Source organism: Benincasa hispida, chromosome 11, assembly GCF_027475165.1.
Source record: "Benincasa hispida cultivar pf3 chromosome 11, pf3_genome.v1.1, whole genome shotgun sequence".
Taxonomy (NCBI): domain Eukaryota; kingdom Viridiplantae; phylum Streptophyta; class Magnoliopsida; order Cucurbitales; family Cucurbitaceae; genus Benincasa; species Benincasa hispida.
Window position 1 is genome coordinate 72,032,322 of NC_143488.1, and position 7,692 is coordinate 72,040,013.

General features: G+C 33.3%; 1 long non-coding RNA gene across 1 annotated transcript; it reads left to right on the top strand.

Moving 5' to 3' along the window:
• Positions 1–415: 415 nt before the first annotated feature.
• On the top strand, positions 416–1,146 carry LOC120090108 (uncharacterized). Its single transcript, XR_016524187.1, has 2 exons — positions 416–747; positions 895–1,146. It is a non-coding gene; the product is annotated as an uncharacterized LOC120090108 (long non-coding RNA).
• Positions 1,147–7,692: the final 6,546 nt, after the last annotated feature.

Sequence of the window (7,692 nt, forward strand, 5' to 3'; positions counted from 1 at the left end):
AAAATTTTTATATTTTTTTATTTATATGTTTTTGGGTTGATCTAGTTTTATGTATGTTTTTGGGTTGATCTTATATTTTTTTATTTGTTTGGACTGATTTAAACTTAGAAATATATGTTTGGGCTAATTTAAATATATAATCTTAGATCTTTTATTTTTTTATTTGTTTGGGCGGATTTAAATATATAATTTATAAATCTTAGATTTGATCTGATTTAAATGTATAATATTTAGATCTTATATGTTAAATTTAGAGAGTTTGTTGGGTTGACATATTAACATATTTTTTTATCAACTATAACAGTTGAAAAAAAACATAATAAATATGTCGATGCGCCTTGAAGATTTAGTAATTCTTGAATCTTGGAGATAGTGACATTGACATTGAAGTTGATGAATTATTTGGAAACGACAGTGAGGTAAATATGATCTTGAGTTGTCGTGATGGTGAAGACATCTGGTTCACTATTAACCCTCGTATATGCTTCCATATAGTAGAGTGACATCATCCAGATCGTGTGCTGAGACAGTTCGGTACAGCACTACACCAGATCGATTTAAGAGGTAAGCACGACCAAGACTGGCGTCAAATCCATGCGGAATATTTATCTTACTGGCATGGACGATGTGATCATTGTGCACAGGGAGAATTAAGAATGAGTCACTATATCAAACGACTACTTTCCCTGGTACAATTCGATCACGAGGCGATTTATCTCACCTGACGGCGCTTACTATTACTGCATGGTAAGAGATTTAAAATCAAACATTTTTCATATGTATGATATGAATTTTGTCTATATTTTTCTTTTTATTGTACAGAATAATTTTATCGGTGATGTTCAACAATATTCAGTGTAGAACAACTTACTAGAATTGGGTTCAATGTGTCAGCAAACATTGATCAACATAGAAGGTATTATTCAATAAACAAGTCAACTCAATGTTGCTGATACCGATTGAAGACGTATTCGTCATAGACGATAGCAACAACGGGGTGAACCTAATTTAGAGGGACACGAAGACAACCCCATGAGGAGTAAGGGCCAGGGGTCGTTTTTAAATTCCACATTGAATCATTTTCAAATTGTAAATTAAAGAACTAATTATAGATATTCTTTAATATCATGGTTTTTTTTAATATGAGTGCAAGATGTTTTTATTGTAGATTAAATATATAATTAAGTTTAATAATGAAGGAATTAAGTTTAATAATTAAGTTTAACAATTAAAAAAACAATAGTTAACAAACTTTAAAAAAAAGAAAAATTTATAAGCAAATCGTGTACTGGGTACACAAGTTCGCTTGACCGATCAACCAGTCAGCCGACGTGGTCAGTTGATTGGATTAAATGGTACTCGTGTACCGGGTACACGAGTATGCTACATGGAAATCGTGTACCCAGTACACGATTCCACTACCCTAATTTTGTCAATACTTTCTCAAAACACCTATTCTTAGAAATTGTTTTTCTCCTACCCTATTTTTGTCATTATTTATTAAAAAAGCATTATTTCAAAAAAAAAAATTCCTAAAACATTAAGGCAAAGAAAATACTGAGAGATTTAAAAAGGGGAAAAAAAATAAAATGAGAGAGTAAGGATTGATGAAAAAAAATAGAAAAAAAAGGGGTTTTCTACATAAAAGACCTTTATCATAGTCCCATATTACAACAATATCTTCTATTTTTATTTATTTCATAAATCGCCTATTTGGCTTATCATTTACACCAATATCATGATTCATTTGCAATTATGCCCTCCTCCACGTTTTTTATATAAAAAAAAAAGACAAAAGACAAAAAAATATCTTTTTCAAACAATTTTTTCTTTCAAAAACCGTTTCTCTCTCTTATTCTCTCTCCCTATTAATTTTTGTCTCCCTCATTCCCTCTCCTTCATTATCAACAAAGCTATAGGACAATAACATAACAAAAGAAATTGAGAAAAGTTGATTGAAGATTTTCACTCTCAGATCTTCAAAACCCTCTTTTTTAGAGAGAACACGTTACACAAAAGATAAAAATCATTCAAAAGTCTTTCTATATATACCTCTTGGTAAATCGGAATCTTTCAATGGATGATAAGCTACTACATTACCCTAAAAATATCTTCTTTCTTTCTTTCTTTTTTTCTTTATGGATCATGGGTCCAAAGTCATTCCCAACTATAAGGTTGAGGTAATATTACAACTTTATAAGAAAAAATCCCTACCCAACAAGTATGATCCATCCCATTTATTCTTTTCTTTAGTTACCTTTTCATCCTACAGACTTATTCACCAAATTCAATGTCAAGAGGAAATCAATGCTAAACTAATTTACAAAACTCTTCACGTGGAAATCAATTCATTTGTTTATTTACTTACTTTTTAAATTACATGACTAAACAAACATAACATTTGTAAACTATTAGAAAATTTTTAAATTACATGACTAAACAAACATAACATTAGAAAATGTTTTAAAGCATGGAATTCTATTAAACACAAAGATTAAAGTAGAAACATTTAAATCGTCCAAAAAAAAAAGAAACATTTAAAAATAAGAAAATAAATAAATTTAAAAACCACAATGGGAAAAAGTGGAAAAGTTAAGAAGAATATATTGGTAAATTGTTTTCTAATTTAGGCATCAAGGGCAGAAAATGATTCTGAATTCTCAATTAAATTTCCTTATACCATGATGACTTTGTTGAAATTCAGGAACTATTTTACAATTTAAGAAAAGTATAACTTGAGCTGAGGTGCTTGTCTAATTTCCTAATTTCTACTTTGATTCTCTTCCTATGCATATTTAATTTATTTAATGTGTAAAAAAAAATGTTTAGGGTTGAAAAGAAGAGAATGCTTTTGATGTTTAGGATAGAGATGGGAATGAATCAAATGTCCAAATCCAACATCACATAAAGACAAAACCAAGGTGAGTTATCGGTAAGTTTTCTTAACTATATGCGGCCTTATTGTGGACTATTAATGACTTCCCTGCGTACAGTGACTTATTTGGGTAGAGTACAAAAGGTTATCAAGCATATCTCATATACAAAGAAGATAAATCGTCTTTCGGGATAAGAGGAAAAATTGAACGTAGACCTCCTCCAAATGTAATGAATGGAGAAAAGATCTTACAACAAATAAATATATTGAACTTTCCTATGCTTAGAAAACACCTATTGAAGTAAGATAAGAAAAGAAAATGAATTCTAAATTGGACTAAGAAAAGTATTTTTTTTCCAACTTCCATATTGGTCCATACTATTGTTACAAAATAAATTGGACGTAATGCATATTAAAAAAAAAATATATGCAACAACTTGGTAGGCACATTGTTAAATATTGAATGAAAATCGAAAGATACAACAAATGCTCGGTTAGACCTACAAGATTTGAAGATAAGAAAGAACTTACACTTGATACAGGTCGATAATAGATTTGTAAAGCCACATGCAGCGTACACATTAACTAATAATGAATGGATTTTGTTTTTTAAGTATTTGAAATTAGTGAAATTTCCTAATGGATTCGTGTCTAATATATTACAATGTATGAATGATAAAAATAGAAAAATATCGAGGCTGAAAACATACGACTGCTATGTTTTGCTTCATAGATTACTCCCTATTGGCACTTGAGCATACCTACCGAAGAACGTGTCCACTGCTATTGTTGAATTGTGTGCATTCTTTCACGACTTATGTGCAAAAACAATACATGTAAGTGATTTGAATTGACTATAAGAAGACATTATAGTCATATTTTGTAAGTTGAAGAAAATATTCCTACCTGCCTTCTTCGATGTAATGGTGTACCTTGCTGTTCATCTACCATATGAAACTAAAATGGTGGGTCCAGTTAGTTACGGTTGGATGTATCGTATTGAAAGAAGTTTATGAACATTAAAATAATTTGAATAGAATAAAGTACATTCTGAGGGGTCTATAGCGGAAACATATGTAATAAATGAACGATGGAACTTTTGTTCGCGATATCTAAGTGGGATTGAAACGAGATTCAATAGAGATGAACGAAATGATGATAGCAGTCTTGATCATGAGATATTTGGTGAATTTGAATTATTAAGCCAAAGGGTACGACCATTAGGGGTGTCAACTTTACGGACACTGTTAGTGGAGGAAAAGCGTATCACACATTGGTACATTCTCAACAATTGTAATTTTCTAAGTTCCAAGATAAATTACTTAATAATATTTTCTAATGATCAATTCTAGGCAACACTGAGGCTAATTCGTTATGAAGCTCAAAGCGCCTCTGACTTATATATAAGACATCAACATAAATTTTTTGATTAGTTCAGATCTCAGGTATATATAGTATTAGAAGTTGATAGGTATTAATTTTTTATAGTAATTTAACATATAATGAATTATCGGGTTTTAAACCTATGCGAGAAAGAAGATCTCTCTGATTATTTCTTTTCCCTTGCAATAGGACCTTCGTCTGAGGTGCACTATTACAATGGATGCATTGTTAATGGGATACGATTTCATACTATAAAGCATGATAATCATCGAGTTACACAAAATAGTGGAGTCCTATTGGTTGGAGAGATCAGTGGGAACATAAATGTTGATAACAATTTTTACGATGTCGTGACGAAGTATTAGATTTCTAATATGCAAACAGAAGATGTGTTTTTATGTTCAAGTGTAGATGGTTTGACACAAATAATAATAAAAGTAATAGGACACCCGTGGATTTAGGATACAAATCAATCAACACATCTTGCTTTTGGTATGTTGATGAGCCTTTCATCTTTGCTATCCAAGCACAACAAATCTTTTACCTCAACGACAAAAAATATGGTTGTCACACCCCACCCCAGACCACCTTCTCAGCCTGGAAGAGGGATGCGACTGCAGCAGTTATCAACCCTTGAGCTGACACTTACTGCCTAATGATTCTTGCGGAATAACTCTGATACCATACTATAACTTATACACAGCGGAATGATTAAGTCAAGGAGATAAACTATAACGGATTAAGTAGGCCTATCTTTTATTACGATAGTGATATAACGTTTATACAACTTAAGGACTTAACAACAAAGTTTACAACGACAACTGTAGAAACTCTCCAGAAGTGTAATTGGGGTACGTGGCAGACCTTGACCTTAGCAGCACCCTGAAATTCCTCATCTTCTGCTACCTGGGGGGGAGGGAAATTAAGAAAATATTTTGAAGAGTGTGAGCTACTAAGCCCAGTGAGTGGTTCTTTTAAGACAGAAATCACTTTGAAAATCATCATTTTTGAGAAATCAATCACATGCCAACACTCGGATTATAACTCATGCACAGTCAAAGATGTAATCATGCAACCAGTAATCTTTATCTAAAAAGCTACACGTAGCATGTATATCATATCATCAATCAATACAATCATCTATGGAAACCTTCCTATGACCCCAATTCTCACCAATGTGCACATCGACCATTTTATTTAACCCACTAGTCATCCTTAGGTACTTAACCATATTTTCCGTCGGTCGTCATCGACTATTATTTTCTGCCGACCGAAGCCAACCATATTTTTCCCACCAAGAACCTTTTGTTAAGCATGCTAACTATATCCCGGGCATAATCTCAGTTTCCACAGTCACACACAAACAATATCATGGCAATCATCCTATCACCAAAAGCATGTATTTTGTGTCTACAGATGCATATATTCCAATATCAGAGTATAAAGCTAAGTGAATACTCATAATATGCATTTACTATCAACACTGTATAAACACACAATATTCTTTATTTATCAAAGCAACATAACACTCACGATATATCGGAACTATAACGCTATAACACTCACACTATGTGTTAATGATCAAAGCTTTAACACTCACGATATATCGAAACTATAACGCTATAACGCTCATACTATGTGTTAATTATCAAAGCTATAACACTCACCTTAATTGCTTAGGAGCCTTTCTAATAGTTCCCTTTTCTACCTCGGGCTCCCTTTTTATCCCTAGAATCCAGATCTAATTTACAACTTAGATTACTCATAGTTCTATATCTTATTTTGAGATACTTCCTTCTAAAAAACTATTCTAAAATGTCTCAAGAAAATTAGCATAAAATATTAGCTCATAAATCTTCATGGTTTAGCCAAAATCATCCAAACATCAAGACTGGCCCAGCTTACCTGATAGCTCGACCCCTCTGTATTTTTCTCATTCTCTAACCCAATTCCTTAGAGCTTCTTCTCCAGTAGCCGCTCTATAAAAACTAGACTCTCTTATCTTTCAAATGGCTTTGAAATTACATCAAACGCTCGAGTAGATTGGGAGATCTTCTCGTCTCAATTTGATGCATTCTCCTCCACCCTTATTGTCCAATGCACTCTACTCTCCCCCTCTTTTTACGAATTTTATGATTTGTGATTTGAAAATGAAATCCCAAAGGCTCTATTTATAGGTGTCCAAACCTCCTATGGTGTTGACACTACCTACTTGGCTGCATGGCCAAATGTTTAATCCTCCCTTTATCAATGTAAGCTGACTTCACCTTGGTTCAATGTGTTCTTCCCAAACGCATCCAACAAAACTTCTTAGGGTTTAAGAATTTCTCTTAATCGGACACGTAAATTTTAATTGACGTTTGCCTTTACGTCTTTAAGCTTTGTTTGTATTCAATTTAGGGTTTTCAATGCATAATCTATAAGATCATGGCCAAATTCAACACATAAATGCCCGACCATTCGATGCACAGGCGGTTTCCTTCGATCGCGTGGGCATGACGTTCGAATGAGGCGTTCAGGCTGCTCTCGCTCTCTCTGCTCTCACTCTCTCCTACTTTCTTACTGGTCTTACTCTTTTCACTCTCGCTCTCTCCCACTTTCTCGCTCACAATCTCGCTCTCTCCACTCTCGCTCTATCCAACTTTCTTGCTCAGACTCTCGCTCTCTCCAACTTCCTCACTCAAACTCTCGCTCTTCTCCAATCTCGCTCTCTCTCCCATTATCTCGCTCAAATCAATCTCGCTCTCTTCCATTCTCTCACTGGTATCGCTCTCTCCACTCTCATTCTTTCCAATCTCATTAGCTACTATGAATATGGTTTATCTCCGTGCAACTTCCACACGAATTTTCCCAAATAATTTTCTATATTTTCCTGAGTTCTTCAATCCTTTCTTCACTATTCAGGGTTTAAGTCTTCAAGGTTTTCTCTTCTTTTTATCCTTTTAGGGTTCTCTCTACTCGTACTCCAGGATCAAATATGGTTATCGTAACTATAATACCTAACCATTATAGTTTACATTCACTCTTACTAATTGTTGATCCACAGAAGGTGACAATTATTACAGTTATTATGACAATTATAAAATTATTAGATTATTTACATAACATAGGATTTAACTTTCTTCTAATTAACCCCTTAATCACTTACTTAAGTAGGAAAATGGAGATCCGGGTTTCACAATGGTAGCAATTGGAAAGTTGTTCAAGTAGTCCAAAATAAACGAATGTGGGATGTACCAGAAGTGGAGGATGTTGAAAATGAACAACTGAATTTACTAAAAAATTTCAGTGGAGTTCGAGTGGATGAAACCATTGAGACAGTTACTTTATGCAGATTCGATGTTGATCCTATAGTTGTGGAATGACAAATTATTCAGCATGCTGATGATGACTTCATACACGATGATGAAGAATAATTATTTTCCAATAACAGT